Genomic DNA, 16,932 nt, shown 5'->3' with positions numbered 1-16,932 from the left:
TCTCTTCCTCTATTTTACCATGACCCAAAAAATTAAAATACAATATTTTTTCTGTTTCTTTCTGAGAATTGAATAAAGGTAATAGCTTTAAATCACCATGAAAAGAAAAACACAGTTTAATACGTAAATTTTCTTTGGCATCAATTGCATTGTCAAACAGGAGTAAACCATCCATTGTCCCTATAGTAGTTTTAGTTGGGAGTCTCTAGCACTTTGGGAAAATATCAGCAGTTTGTGTCAATGGCTTTCAATGAACAGTTGCTACAGATATTATTTGTAATTGTGATTGACACTTCCTAATTTTTAAATGTCTCTAGGTCAAAAAATACCTTCCCAATAGAAGTCAGACTTGTCTTAAATTGAAACTCCAAGTTCCCTTACAAAAATCAAATACTAAATTCTCTGTCTCTTTCACCCAATAGTCCTTTGCACCTCTACCATTTGAGCTCTGGATTATTAGCAGATAAATTGTCTTCCCACAGTTTCACTCTGAAGGAATTTGGTTACTCTATTTTTAGATTTTATGCTTCTTATTTGGTGAAATTATATTCAATTCTGCCACAAAAAAAGAAGAAATTAGAAGAATAACCCCAAAATGCTAAATTGAGATAACTCTAAGCTACAAAGGAAATTTGCATGTTTAAAGGCTCAAGATGATTTCCTTTACCTTGAAACCAGTAAATCTTTAATGTGCTTAGGTAGAGGGTCAGCTATATATGAATTCTTTGAAACTATTGTTAACTGATCATCATAAAAAAGGGGGAAAGAGAGAAATTTTAGCAATCAAAGCCCACTCTGTTTCCCACCGATAAAAATGTTGCATTACATTTTGATAGCATCCAAATATAGAACTAAATGTTATCATACGATAGCACATGACACTGAGAAACCAGAAGAACAACTCCAGTACAGCTGATAGTGTTAGGTTCAAAAATTGTCAAAATATTTTATTGGCACAAGGATCCCTCGTATATTACCTGAGAGGTCTATGGGTCCCTGCTCTTCAACTGTGGAAGAGAAGTATATTTAGTAAAATGTCAATTGCTTCTTCGTAAAACAAACAAGCACAGGTTCCACTTGTTAGAATTGTGACGTGCTAAAAGGTACCTCTTGAAAACTCCTTTGTGCCTCTTCTAAGACCCTGCATACCTGGTAGAAATCTAGCGAATACAAATAGCATTTATTAAACATCATTCTTCTGCCAGATACTGAGAGGATTAATATACTTTTATATGTTACATGATCACAAACACCTGAGAGAATCAAATCATTAACCCCATTTGAGAGTGGACTAAAAAGTCCAAGAAAGTTTCTGTGTTACCTCAAGTCTGATAGCTGGTAACTGGCAAGGTTACAACTGAAGAGATGGCTACCAGTTGCCTCATCTACTGAAGCTTGCTAGTCAAAAGCATTTCGTAATCATGCAAGTCATTCAAAGCACAGAATAAGAATTTTCAAAGCTCATCAGAAAGCCTATAATGCCTCCATATGCTTTTCTGAGAATGTTATGTATGCCCTAGTATCAAAACACTGTAAGAGCAGCATATGGTTCTTTGATGGAATGTAATGGAAAATGACAGACTGTTTGAAGATGCTCTAACTCCAATTTCATGAATAATACATTAGAATAACAGGTATAATCAGTGTCATTTACGTTGAAAGCCTCCAGAGAGACAACAGCAGCATAAAGAAAGAACCTCTATTTTGCTCTTTTAAATGGGCATTTTATTTCAAATATTATTCACTAATATTTATTTTCTTTTGAAGCTAAGTTATATTTTTCAAAGCAGGAAATAAGTAAAAGAAATATTTATAGTCCTTTAATAATTGAAGTTAAACTTGGTCCCCCCCCCGACTTAAACCCAAGAAATGAAAATAATAAATGCTTGAAGGTACACACAGTTTGAGACTTAAGAATCGATAGAAATTTGTGATAAAGTATATTATTCAAATATTCAATGAAGAAAGAGAGGAATGCTTCAAAATGAGTCATTGATGCCACTGTTAGAAACTTCAAGATATAATACTTTATAATAAGTAGTTATCTTTGCTCTTGGAACAAACTTTTCTCATAAAATACAATATAAATTTTCTAATTTTCTAATTATACCTATTTTCTCCTAGATTGCTTCTAGAAAACATCTTTTGGAAATCTGATAGAATCAGTATGATTAGTCATTTTAACAGAAGAGCAGAGAAACATTTTTAAACTTCAGATTTGTTTAATATGAATGAAGGACTGAACTTCTCTAAAAATGAGGTGGATAATATTAGCTAATATCATAGCAAAATAGCCACCAATTAAAGAAACCCTGTTAGTTGTTGCAATGTTTTATATCTTCTAATGACATTGTCTTTAGAAAGAAGGAATTTACTTGTTTAAAAACAGATATGCATGCAATTTATAAGGTCAATTCCCTGGTATAAGAATAACTGCATTCCCAATTCTGGATTCATGCACAATGCTTAAAACAGGGCTTTTTCAAACAATTGAATTATTATTATATTATGACACAATGTATGTAAAGGTAGAGAAGTTTTGAATAACAGTGCTTTTTGTGGTAACTGATATCCAGAATGGGTTGGGTAGTTTTACCATTAATCTATGGCTTAAGAAGCAATACTGCAGTACCCTTTGTGTCAAATGGCATATTTTAATGTCTAACCACATCATAATAAACAATCAAATCACATTATACTAATCATTTAGATCAGTTGCATAAAGAGATGTTGTTCACCAAACCACTTGATCTCTATAAATCGAATAAGTTGGTAACAGATCACAGAATACATTGGATGTAAGGTTTTTTATAAACCTTCTGGTCCATTCCTCCCACCTCAATATGAATCTCTTTAAATTTCTCTGAAAATAGATTGTCCAACTGTTTAAACATTTCCAGTGATAGTTACACTCACAAGTAGTTTGCTCCCAACTTTAAAATTCAAGTGTCATCCAAATGTTTTATAGATAAATAAATTGAGATTTGGAGCAGCCAAATACAAACTTCAAAGTTGCATAGCTGGTCAATGGCAGAGAGAGACCAAATATATTATTTTTCTGGCGTTCCCATTTTTAGCTACATGGAGGAACTCTTACTTTTTTTGATAGGCCAAATAATGGCCCTCCAAAGAGTTCTATGCCCTAATCCCCAGCACGTGTGAATATGTGACCTTATATGGTAAAAGGGACGTTGTCTCGATTTGGGGTGATTATCCTAGAGCTCAATGGAATCACAAGAATCCTTCAAAGGGGATGGCAGGAGGGCCCAGGGGCAGAAAAGGAGCTGTGATGGTGGAAGGAGAAGCTGTGGTGCCATGAGCCAAGGAATGTGGGAAGTCAAAGAAACCGCTTCTCCTCTGAAGCCTCCAGAGCGACTACAGCCCTGTCGATACCATAATTTTAGGTCAGTGAGACCATTGCGAGAATTCTAACACAGAACTGTCAGAATAAATTTGTGTTGTTTTGAGTCACTATGTTTGTGGAAATTTGTTACAGCAGCAAATAGGAAAACTAATATAACTTCCACTCCCTACTTCCACCTAAAACCATTGTTGTTTACATATAGTACAATTGGTCAGATTTAATATTCATTCAGTAAGTATCATTTCAGTACCTAATAAAACATAGTGTTAGAAATTGGAGAGTCAGAATCAAAATAGGAATATTTTCTCTTATGCACTTTATAATCGAATACAATCTCTAAAGTTCACTTTCCCAGATTGCATACTATTCAAATTCGAGAGGAAATATTTTCTAGTTATATCTTCCACTTTACATCTCAGTTTTCCTTTACTGCTGAGGCTATTGGAAAATACTTGAAATAAAGAATGAGCTTTATTAGGATTGATAGCATTGTTGTACCGAGAATTGTATTATAATACATTAGGGAAATACATGTTCATTTGGGGTATATTGGGTAAATTCATCCATTCATTCAGCATATAGTTATTGAATACTAGACACCATAAATTAAATAGTGAGCAAAAAAATACATATTCTATCACTATGGAGCCTAGTGTTTACTACTAACTATATATTATCTATTAATATTGGATGTTATTATCCCAGAAATTTTCAATAAAAATTCTCATTTTTTTAAATGTAAAGAATAAAAATGAAAATATCATGCCATGTATTTTCAATGGCTGATTTCATGGCAAAAATCTATTTGTAAATCTGCCATGGTACTGTTGATTCATTGGAGTAAATTGTGCTAGGTGTTGAATTGGATTTTCTCTCTACTGAAAGGCAATTTAATATATTTTTTTAATTCATACAAAATAATTCAAGTATTTTTTAGTTACAAGTATGTCTTCAGATTCTCCCGGTGTTCCATAAATTTTAGCCATGGAGGACCACAGGTATTTCAAATACTGTTGAACTCTTCAGAGATTATTTGAAAAATGTTTTCTATCCATTTGCACTTTTTCAACATTAGTCTTCAAAAAAAGCTATTTTGAATTTCAAATTTTATATTTGAAGTAAAGTAATATTCTTTTTCATTGAATGACCATAAGTGACCTTGGAACTGGAACCAAGAGTCCTGAGTCCAAAATGCTACTATACACATGACTGAATCGCTTGCCTTTTGCAAAACTCAATTGTATAATTTAGAGCCTCATTTTATTCATCTTTTAAATGAGGATGTTTGACCAGATAAACTCTATGTAATGGATGATTTAGGTTTCCAAAATTCAATTTGTGCTCTTATTGAACTCATCATTGTTCTGGTATTTACCATTTTCTCCAACCTGCTGGACTAAACCTTCCCAGCAACCGTATCAAAGAGAATTTTAATTGGCATTGATCTTGACACTGCCTATCCCTATGTAAATATATTCCAGAACAAGAAGGTTGAGATCATTACCAATAACATGGGAAGTAGAACCATCCCCATCCTGCTACCTCATCTCTACTGTTGACACAGAAACATTGATCATTTTTCCTCAAAGATTAATGTTCCAATGAACCCTACCATTACAATCATTTGATGGGATGCACATTCAATATCATAGTTGTCCAGGCAGCTATGAATTATTTCCTGGTGGAGCATAATTCAGGGATATCATATATTCAGACGAGAAATTGAAATATCTTCTATTCTGTTGAGTATCTTCTAGGGTTATGAAAATGAATACAGTCACAACTTGGGAAGAAAATTAACAATGTTTTGACATAGTACCAACTTGTTTTAATGATACCCCCCCATATCAGGCCACAGGAAAATTCCAGGGACATTACCAATCATACTCAGAATCATAAATGAGCCAGCATGGAAATAAGTGAAAGGGAAATTCATGTCTTTAAGAATGAAACTATTGAAAACTGACCTGATGAAATTTTTAATTTAACAATTTACAAGTCTCAATCCTATTCAGGGAGATGAAATAAAACACACTGGTTAACAATCAAAGCATTAAAAAATAAGAGTATCTGAATAAATATATTGGTCTCCTTTAATATACCATATTTGTCATTAAATTTACTGTATGAAAATAAATGATTTGCAGAAATTTTAATTTACTATTTCAATTTCCCTCTTGGCATTATTTTTATTCTAACATTTGAAGCTAGCTCAAAAAAAAAAGTCTTTCCCACTGATTATATAGACAAAATAACTGAATCTCAGACAAAGTAAGTGACAAGACAACACTGGTGATTAGCGAGAGGTCGGGTTACAACCCTCAGCAAATATTAACCAGAACTCACAGAGTAAAAGGTAGAGTCTTAGTGTTCTTTTCCCTTCTTGCTTTCTTTTTTTCTGCCTTCCCTGCTCCACCCACCCACCCCCCGCTTTCCCCACCTCCTTCTCTAATTAAAGAGCAGAAATTGTCAGAATGACAATATTTAATATGTAAAAGCCCATTTGTATTGATTTTAAATTATGTCCACAAAGTATTTGCTGCTTTTTTTTTTTTTTCAGAAGGTGGAGCTATATTACTCTCCCTTTGGGTAAAGGCTGGATTTAAAGACTTTCTTCTTAAAATGGAATAAAGAGGAACTGATGGTGTTTGACTGCTCAAAACAGGTTATCCAAGATTTTGTTTCATAGCTCTCTCTTGGATTGCTCTCTCAGAAGGAAATTAGTTGTCCTGTCCTAAGGACAGTGAAGCAGCCTACTGGAGAAATCCACAAGATGAAGGATAAAGACTTCCTACCAAATGCCACAAGATACTGAGGCCTTGGACCAGCGGTTCATTTGAGTGGTCTATTTGCATTCTCCCTTCATGTCGGGAGCCACCGGCTGTGAGGTCTGTTTACAGCCTCCAACAACATGGCGGATTTCATAATTACTACAGCCCTGCCCTGCCCTGCCATTTCCTTCTTCTTCTTCCTCTTTGTTTCTTTGTTCTCCCCTTCCCGCCACAACTCTGGTGACCACAGCAATACGCATGCGCAAAGCGGGAAACTCCGCAGACCCGGCACGAAATTTCAGCCAATCCCCTCCTTGGACATCTGCCACCCACAAGACCAGCCTATCACCTATGGACACATTCCGTTCCCTCAGTATAAATTCCCATGTTCTACCCCCAATAAACGAGGCCTGATCAGAATCCTGTCTTGCCTCCATTCTTTCTCGTCTCCTGCCCCCCCACTTCTTCTTCCCACAGGACCCTGGAATCCGCCCCCGCTGGCTCGGACACCTTCACATCTCATTTAAGCCTTGAGCTGACTGCAACCTCTCCTGACATTCCGCTGCAAAGCCACTCCTGAAGTCTATGAAAAGATAAATGGTGTTGCTTTGAGTCAGTAAATTCTGGGGTAATGTGGTAAACAACAATAAATACCTAATAAACTATTTAAATATTAAGCTCTTATTAAAAACAAATGGATGTAATAATATTGTTTCATCATTTGTTACAAAGGTACTGTAACAAAGGTATTTGCACTAGTGTGAAATGTTAATCGCAGGAAAAACTCTTCAAATATTTATGCTTCTTGTGTAAATTTATACTAACCCTTTGGAAAACCTATTTCCATGTTTGGTCTAAACTTTTCAAAATAATACTTTTAATATGATAAGTTCACTTGGGAGAAATCTAGTATAAAATAAAGTTAATATAGGTGGGTGAAGGGGATGGATACATATCTTCACAGATAAAGACATACACATTTCATTTGTAACATAAACCTGTCTCGTACATACAAATATCAAATATAGAAGAATAACTAAGCAACATCTATTTGGAAAACTATTCTCCAGTTAGTCTACATGATGGTTTTAAAGGCTCTAAAATATTATGCGCATGGTCAGTAAATATTGTAATGGCAAATTTAACAAAAAACACAACTCAAACCTCCAAGTGCTGGATAATTAAAATTAATTTAAAATTGAAAAAATACATCTATTCAAAAGGCTATAAGGAAACAGCAAAAATACTAAAATATTTCTAAGTGGGTATAGGAATTACATGTTATTTTATTCTTAATTTCCTTTTCAGTGTACATTATTTCAACACAGAAATGAATAAGCATAGTATATTTGAGTTTAGTCAAATAACATGCCACCAAGTTGTAAATGTTTTCAAAATCACATATTATTTGACAATGTCTTACTCATTTTTCATAAATTACAGCATACTACAGACACATGGACCTAATTATCAATTCTTTAATTTGACTCACTTGTTTTACTTTCAGTTTATTTTGCAAAAGTAATATTAAGAATTCTGTTTAAAATAGGACCAGCCTCATGGGGATCCACTTGCATTTGGAATATTTTGTTTGCTTTACACCCTGACTGCTTTTTTGATTCCTGATTGATGGCTATGACGCAACTTCCATTTTCTTAATATTCCCTTTTACTGAATATGTACCTGATTTAGCCTCAGCACTTTGTTTTGACAATGAAATTTGCATGCTCCCTGACCACAGATTGCTGATTTGGTTTTGACTTGCTGCTTTTCAGTTCTTCTGCTTCCTTCCTAAGGACACTGCCATTTTAAGGGTAATACGCATTTAATACAGAAAAAGTATATTCAATGTAATTAAAGAAAAATCAGTTAATCACCTAAATAGTTTTATAAATTTCTACCAGTTTTTATATTAACACACATTTTTATATAATTAATACCCTAGCACCATTTTCCATTCAACATACCCCACTTACCATGGAAATATATTTTCCAATGCCATTAATATTATTTGAAAAACATTTTTGCTTTTAATTTTTAACCATATGGTTATTTATATATAAAATCATGTATATATATGAATACATATATATATATATGCACAATAAATTATTGGATTGTTTCTCTGTTATTTACATTGCATTTTCCAGTGATTTTATTCTACACTCTTCCTTTCAAGTCTCTCTACTCAAACCCATTTACATTTTTAATCTTTTATTGTAATACATATATACTATAAAATTTGTCATTTTAACCATTTTTAAGAGTATAATTCAATGGCATTTATTATAGTTATACTTTTGTGCTACCTTTTCCACTATTTGATTTGTTTTGTTTTTTCCTTTTTCTTTATTAGAGAAGTTACAGGTTTATAACAATCATGCATAAAATACAGGATTCACATATATCACCCTATTATTAAAATCTTTCGTTGGTATGAAACATTTGTTACAATTGATGATAACACATTTCAAAAATTGTACTATGATATAACTGATAGTCCATCATTTAACTTAGGGTTGGTTCACAGTTTGTGTAGTGTAATCACATGGAGTTTTTAAAAAATGTTTATTCCGTGACTGTAGCAGTTTGCTATTATTGATGAATTCAAAAAAGAAATATTGGATTATGTTTGTAAACTGATCTTTTCCTCTGGGCACATCAGATTATATTGGACTCATAGGTTTGCTTAATTAAGTAATTATGTAAGCCTCTTGTGCCAGTAGGGTGTTGAGTTCCCACCCTTTGGTGAGTGGGGACTCATAGATCAAAGGCTTGGCAAAGGACAGAGTTAAGGGATTTTTGATGTTGGAGTTTTATGCTGAAGCCTTAAGCTGGAGCCCCAGGGAGAGAGGAACCCTGAGCCGAGGAAAAAGAAGCCTGAGGAAGGGAGGAACCCAGGAAGCCTGAACCCTCACAGACGTTGGCAGTCATTTTGCTGCAAACATGTGGAAATAGACTTTGGTGAGGGAAGTAACTTATGCTTTATGGCCTGGTATCTGTAAGCTCCTACCCCAAATAAAAACCCTTTATAAAAACGAACCAATACCTGGTATTTTGCATCAGGACCCCTTTGGATGACTAATACAGTGACCATATATACAATTTAAGATTTCCTCTTTTAATCACATTCAGATATATATTTCAATGATGTTAATTATGTTCACATGTGCTACCACCACCACTACCCATTACTAAAACATTTAAAGCTTTAACTGTATAGTGTTCCTATTTGGAATGACAGACCCATTTATTTTATTAGCATTTTGCCCCACTATAATATTTTATCAAGAAAAATTTGAAAATATATTTTATCTATAATAGGAAATATTTTTGCTTTATATTCCCCTCTTCCAAAATTCTCCACACTTCTCATCTATTAATTCTTGCATTTGAGCTAAATATTTTTATTTTCCAAATAAAACTAATTATATTTTATAAAATCTAGAAATATATATAAGTTCATAATTCCACTATATCACAATATTGCCATTTTTGTATTAATTTTGTATTTAATTTTTGAAGGTATACCTTTAATCCACCTTTCCAAAGATGTTATTCTAATTAAACTCAAATGTTATTTTCTGATAGAAAAGTGATTTGCAGTTTGGCTAGATGAATTAAAAATTATGAGAAAAGTATGTTTAGAAAAATATATTTCAACATATTTTAAAGCAATACTAAATTATACAATTTGGTACAGTGCAAAAGGAGACACAAGCAAAAGTCAATAGACTATAGAAATGATTATTTGGTGTATGTGTTGTTTTAATTATTGTATACATGTAGTAAAATGACTAGCATACAGAGAAGTTCTACTCACAGTCAATAAGCACAATTCTAAACTGATTGCTATGCTATTTATTTATTTACAGATAAAAATTATCTTCTAATTCATTACTATGAGTGTAATTAAACTCTTTGAAAGGCTTGAGGGAACTTGAGAGAGCAACGTTTAAATGTCTAGAATAAATTACATCTTGGAATGCCTATCATTTTCAATGAAGTCCATGGTTATGTTTATGCTATGACATTTTATAACTACTTAGATAAGGACATATTAAATTTAAGATGTCATTTTGGAGCCTGAAGCAAGCAAAAGTAGAAAAACAGAAGAGAACAGTTCAAAAATATCGTAATCATATTATGTCAATATTTCCTTTGTTTTATACATGCTGAAAGGGGATTAGGCAAAATCTAATTAATCAAATTGGTGAAACTTGTTAGCACCTTAGAAAATTAAAGATAAGTTTCATAAGGAATAAAGTAAGTTATCATAAAATCAATACTCCTGGATAAATTAACACATAAAAGTCAATGAGAATAGACTTAGAAAATAAGCAATGAGAGAATTGCTTGGGAAATTGAGGAGAATAGTTCTTTGAAACTCTCACCTCAAAATTAGGGAATTAAAGAAACTCAGTAATCCTGAGAGAGCAGGTTCATGGACTCTCTGCCTGAGGCTTTCACCAGGTATATGTGCCATGGATTAAGGGTGATATGTGAGAGAAATTTACTGAAACAATGTGTGAATTACCTCTTTGCCCAAGCATATAAAAGACACTAGAAAGGCAAGAAGACCTATCCAAAAGTATATCCTGTATAACTTCTCTATTTCTGAAGAAGAATATTAAACCACCAGGTTCCATAAATCAATAGACCCCCACATCCCCAAAAATTTGTCTGTCATCATATTGTTCAAAAGAGAAAACTAAGAACCAGAACATTCAGGATTTTGCTCAAAGACTTAAATATGGTAGTTATAAGACAAGATCCTAAGTCTCTTAATTCTGAGTCTTCTGTGACTGGTTAATGTGATCAAGTGAGGAAGAGCAAAGTCTTAATGAGTAGAACAAAACAGCAACTATATGTGAAGTATTTAATTTGAAAAAAATAATTTTAAAGTCATATATTTGTAGTGGAAAAAAATAATTGAGGCTATGAATAATTAGATAGCTTAATAATCAGTTCCTACAGTGTCCTAAATCAAATCTGAACTTGAATAATTGCCACTAAGTGTGGTGTTTCCTTTGTCTATTGAATGCTGTTATTTATTGAAACTTCCAAATCAGGAGAAAAATTTCCTGAAACAAAGTTCTGGATTTCTTATTCTAAAGAAACTATTTGTTAAAAAAAATCAGAGAGACAAAAGCAATATGGCGGCAGAGTGAGGAACTCCTAGAATCAGCTGGAGCTACAGGGTAGTTAGTAAATACCCAGAGCTATCTAAAGCACCTGTTTGGGGGCTCCAGGAAACCAGAAGAGCATCCTGCAACATCCTTGAAGGAATGGAAGGAGGAGACTGCCCATCTGCAGAGAAGACTCATAGGTAGAGCACTCCACGCCATGAAGGCGTGCCCAATCTCCACTGGAGGTACAAGCCACCTCAGGAGCTATTATTCTGCACCTGGAATTGGAAGTGCCACTTCCCAAAAATGGGGGAGGAAGAGACAGTGGGCACCAACTTCAGCTACTGATGGGTAAATTTGGTGCTCTACCAACTAATCTCCTGGACCTATCAACTCTTTCCTTTCAATTCCCAATCCATACCACATTCTGTGAGCCAACATTTTAACTATTCCCTGGCCAATACCTTTAAACCTCTAGACATTTCTCCTTATTTTTGCACTACAAAGAAAAATAATTTCTCCATGTCAATCTGAACATTCAGTTTAAAGACCCTCATATTTAGCTTCTTGCCATAAACTTAGTAACTTATGACTTATACATTAGAGACAATATAAAACTATCAGGCAGTAAAGAGTGAAAGAGGAAGAGAGAGGAATAGAGAGACAGGGTGACAGAGACAGAGACTGAGAGGCACAGAGAGATTTCAACTCACTCAATTTCTTATATATTTACAAACTGTTCTACATCCATATTCTTTCCATTCTATAACTACCTATACTCATCTCAGTTACCATCTAGCAGAGAAACAAAATGCAGGGTTTTGGGAACCAACCTGCCTAAGTGCGATGAGTGTGCCGCAATGATGAAGGAGGTTGTTGGTGGGCGAGGAGTGGGGTGGTGGGGTGAGGGATGTACAGGAACCTCATATTTTTTAGTGTAACATTTTTGTGTGATGTATATATCTTCAAAAAAATACAATTTACAAAAATGATGTGGTGGGGGGGGGTGGGTAGTGGGTTATATGGAAACCTCTTACGCGTCTTGTTCATGGTTTTTAATGTAACATTCCTTGTGATCTATTAACTTTAATTTTAAAAAAATACAGCTCTGTCTCATACTTGCTGAATTATCTTAGGCCCATTATTAAACTTCTCCATACCTCAGTTAACTCATTTAGTAAAATGAGACTAATGGAATAAGATTACTATGAGTAATAGAATAAATCCATGCTGAGGACTTAGAGAACATATTCTGGCACACAGTAAGAGCTTAATCTATATTATCTGCTATCCATTAGTATTGAGTCATGTATTATCATTTTTGTGTGAAGTCATTCTCTCAGGTTAATGCTCAGCCCTTCTTCTGTAGACTGGACTCAATCTCTATTTTTCCTTCTCAGAGAACTCTACCACCTGTCTTCCCTCTCTCTTATGATCATCCTTTTCTCCTTTTTAAAATTACTTAATCAGAATTTAAATTTAAAGATATTTTAAAGATACTTCCAGTATTAAAGAAAAGCATCCCTCAATTTAATGTCACCTTCCAGTTTCCCACCTACCATTATCATTCCTTTCACCAACTGTGTAGCCAAGCTATTTTTACTTCCTAGCTTTCCAAACTCCATTCCAATTTTGCTTTGATCCAACTACTCCATTAAAATTCCTTCTCATGCTCTCATCCATAATCTTTTGATAGGTAAAGCTAGCATGAGTTTCAAGATGACACAACTCAATAATCATGACCCATTTCAGGTCAGTGGCATAATGCAGTGGCATAATGCAGTCCAACCTGGAGAAACATAGAATACCCAATGTATCCTCCCAAGCACAGCTTAGAGACTGCAGCTTGTACAAACATTAAGTGGTCTGCACACACATCCCTCAGTTACTATAATATCTTCTAGTCGTAATTATCTCCAACACGGGGATAAACCACACAGTCTGGCTGAATCTTTGGAACATGGTTTGGAGAGATAAGAGGAAATATGACACACTCTCTGGCAGTGATAAGCTTCACTTACATCTGGCCATTGTACTTCCTCCCAAAGTGTCCTGGTGTGCTATGATAGGAGATGATACTATTAAAATTCAAGGATAGGACTCCTTATTGTATTGCAAGTATTCAAACTTTAAAAATCATCAAAACTAGAAGTTATACAGAAATGTATTTCCACATTTCGAGCAAATAAAAAAATTTCTCTAATCTCTGATATAAATCCTCAGGACAAGAACAAGAACATAAATCCAATTAAGAGTAAATACTTATATAATATACACTGGTGACAAGGCATTTTTGTAAAAATTTTGCATATATTAACTATTTATTCCTAAGGGGGAAAATATACAGATGGGGGTAAACTCTTTTAATGTTGATTTACAAATGAGGAAACCAAGGCTCAGACAGCTTACGTAATATTCTTAGATCTAAAAGAACTTATCTTTTTCCTTTTAATCAGATTCACCTATAGAATGCAAGACATCCTAAAGCTCTGTTTTCCAAGGGGAAGGGGAGGGAGTAAAAAATAGATGAGACAGGGGGCATTTTGGGGATGATGGAAGTGTTCTACATGATCTTGCTGTGATGGATACAGGCCATGTTAAATTACATTAAAATTTAGACAAGTGTATAGTCCAAAATGTAAACCATAATGACCTTTGACCATGGTTAGTATCTGTGTTTCAATACTTGTACATCAATTGTAACAAATGTACCATCCACTTATCAAATGCTATTAATAGGAGAAAAGGGGGAGGATGTTGGGTATATGGGAGTCCCCATATTCAGTACATTACTTTTCTGTAACCTAAAATTTCTTTGAAGACAAAATGAAAAAAGTAAGATACTGGTGGAATAAACAGAAGAAAATGTCACTGTATGTGTGCGAAAACAGATCTTACAATAAAGAAAGGCAAAATGTAAAAAAAAAAAAATTAAATATTTTTTCATTAGATTCTATTATCTCAAAATCTTATTTATTTATTTATTTTTTGGTATTTGTTTCTTATTTTTGGAATTATCATTATTGCTTCATTTTATTTTCAATTGTATTTGATTATTTTATTGGCTTCATTTTTGAAGAAGTTTTGGATAGCAGAATAGTTACTACTGTGACAGGGTAGAGTCACTGGTATAGGGTGTCAGAGATGGGGGACACATGGGAGGAAGCACACCTGGGCATATATATAAGGCATATAAATGTGTTCAAATGTTTATGGGGCACTGTCATGTTGGTGGTGATTCACACAATAACCTAAGGAATGTCAAATTTACATCCTGGGGAGCTCTGTCACATTCTCAAATGGGGCACCAAGAATCCCCTGAGTACAGGGGCAATGACTAGTGAAGGAGGATGGTCCATTGATGGACCCTTGATATTGATATTGATGACTGTGCTTATGAACCTTTACTCTTGAAATTGAAACTTAGCCTAGAATTATAGGGTACCTAAGATTTGCCTCCTAGGAGCCTCCTTGTTGCTCAAATATGCCTCTCTCTAAGCCAAACTCAGCATATAAATATGTTACCTTCCTCCCAGTGTGGGACATGACTCCCGGGGATGAGCCTCCCTGGCACTGAGAAAGACCTGCCAAGCACCAACTAGTGATTCAACTGGAAGAAGACCTTTACCAAAAGGGGGAAAAGGTAAAGACAAATGAGTAAAGATAAATGAGTTTATGTGGCTAAGAGACTTCAAAGTATGTCAGGAGGTCATTCCAGAGTTATGCTTATGCATGTCTCAGCAGGATCTCTGACTGTTAGAGTAGATACTACCTCAAATAGAGGGGCTCCTGAGGTCTCTAAAGACATCCAGACACTATAGTAAGGGCAGATGGCTCAAGAGTTTGGTGCCTCGACAGTGTTTCTTTATCTCCTTTTAAAACAATATCTACAGATCCAATGGTCTGTCTTGAATTTTTTTCTTCCTTTTGGCAACAGTGATAATATTTTTTCCATTGAAATATTCTCTTTGATTTCCATGACTTCACTCTCCCTTAATTTCCCTCTGCCTTTATGGCTGCTCTTTTTCAGATCCTTTTGCAGGCTTCCAGTTTTGATCATATCTGAAGAGCTCATGTTCCTTAAAATTTTCCCCTTGGTTCTCTTCTCTTATTGCAATTTCCTGAGAGAATTTCATCAGGCTAACTTCCTTGGTTACCATGATATAGTCTCCTAAATATATTTCAGCCATTCGGATAGCTTTTTCCTGAGCTTCAGAACTACATATCCAATTGTCTAATGAACCAAAATCCAAGGTTTTAATGGACCAAAGTGAATTCATTATCAGTCTTCCTCCTATGCTTTCTTGATCTCTAATTCAATGATTATCACCCCCAAATATCCAGTTTCAAAAGCCATAAACAAGGTACCATCTAAATCCAGTTCCCTCCATCTCCTTGGCATGTCCCTACATCCATTCAATGATATAATTTATCTACAATGCCAGAGTCTGTGACGTGTTTCAACCTCTCATATCTTTTCAGATTACTCCAACAATTTTATCATTACAATCACTTTTTTGACTTTTGCTGCCTTAAATTCCCACCCTTGAGTCAGTCACCAAAAAAATCTTCGTAAAATGCAAACTAATGAATTCAAAACTTACTCTTCAAATGAAGCCCTTCAGCATTTAGGTGAATATTAAAAAATCTTGAGCATTCCTGAGAATATGACACAGCTCTTATCACTGCTGCTCTTGAAACTGATACTTCAGTCAAACTGAGCCATGTACTAATTTTTTCCTTCATTTAATTACCATGGCAATCCACATCTCATATGTAAAAAATAAAATCTCATCCTGACTTTCATCTCTTGCCAGGCTTTTCCTGTAAAGTTCATTTAGGTACTGGTCTATTTGAGATGATTTTCCATGTACCCCTAATCTTATTTTGAAACCTCTACAGTCTTCTTCCAAACCTCCTGTTTACTTATTTGTACATGACATTTCACTTTCTAAGAATTTGCAATTGTTTACTTATCTGCTTTCTCCAATAGTCTACATGGTATTAATACCTTTATAATTCTGAAAGGAAAAATAATATGACCCAGATTTCTATAAGTAGCAAAAATATTCTTCAAAAATGAGGGTGAAATAAATATATCTGTAGATAAATAAAAGTTTAGACAAGTTTTCCATAGCATAGCTGTACTAAAAGAAACTTAGGCTGAAGGGAATTTATCCAGATAAAACCCGATTTCCAGAACAGAAGGAAGAACACTGAAAATAGTAATACTTGGTAAACAAAATAGACTATTTTCCCTTCTTTTAACGTGTTGCAAAAACTCCTGAAGTTTTAAAAAATATATAAGGGGTTTTTCTAGGGGCTCGATTTTCAAATATTCCTCATATATCCATTTGTATACTTTTATTTATATATCTATCTTATATAAAAATAAAAAGCAAATACTTAGTAAGATAAACTACACTTTCCTGAATAAACTCATGCTCTGAAAGGTGACTTTTCACTCAGGCATAATTATTGCTACATGAAAAACAAATAATATCTAAGGGTTATGAATTTCTAAATAACTAGAATATACTAAAATCCATATAATATTTATATATGCTGAATTCATGCAAATCTAACTTTTATTAATACAGTAATTTATAAAATTCATCATCCCCAAATATATTATCTTTGATTTGTATTTCATGCTTTGGTATTCCAT

Source organism: Dasypus novemcinctus, chromosome 16, assembly GCF_030445035.2.
Source record: "Dasypus novemcinctus isolate mDasNov1 chromosome 16, mDasNov1.1.hap2, whole genome shotgun sequence".
Classification (NCBI taxonomy): Eukaryota; Metazoa; Chordata; class Mammalia; order Cingulata; family Dasypodidae; genus Dasypus; species Dasypus novemcinctus.
The sequence above is the reverse complement of the archived record's forward strand: the minus strand, read 5'-3'. Positions refer to the sequence as shown.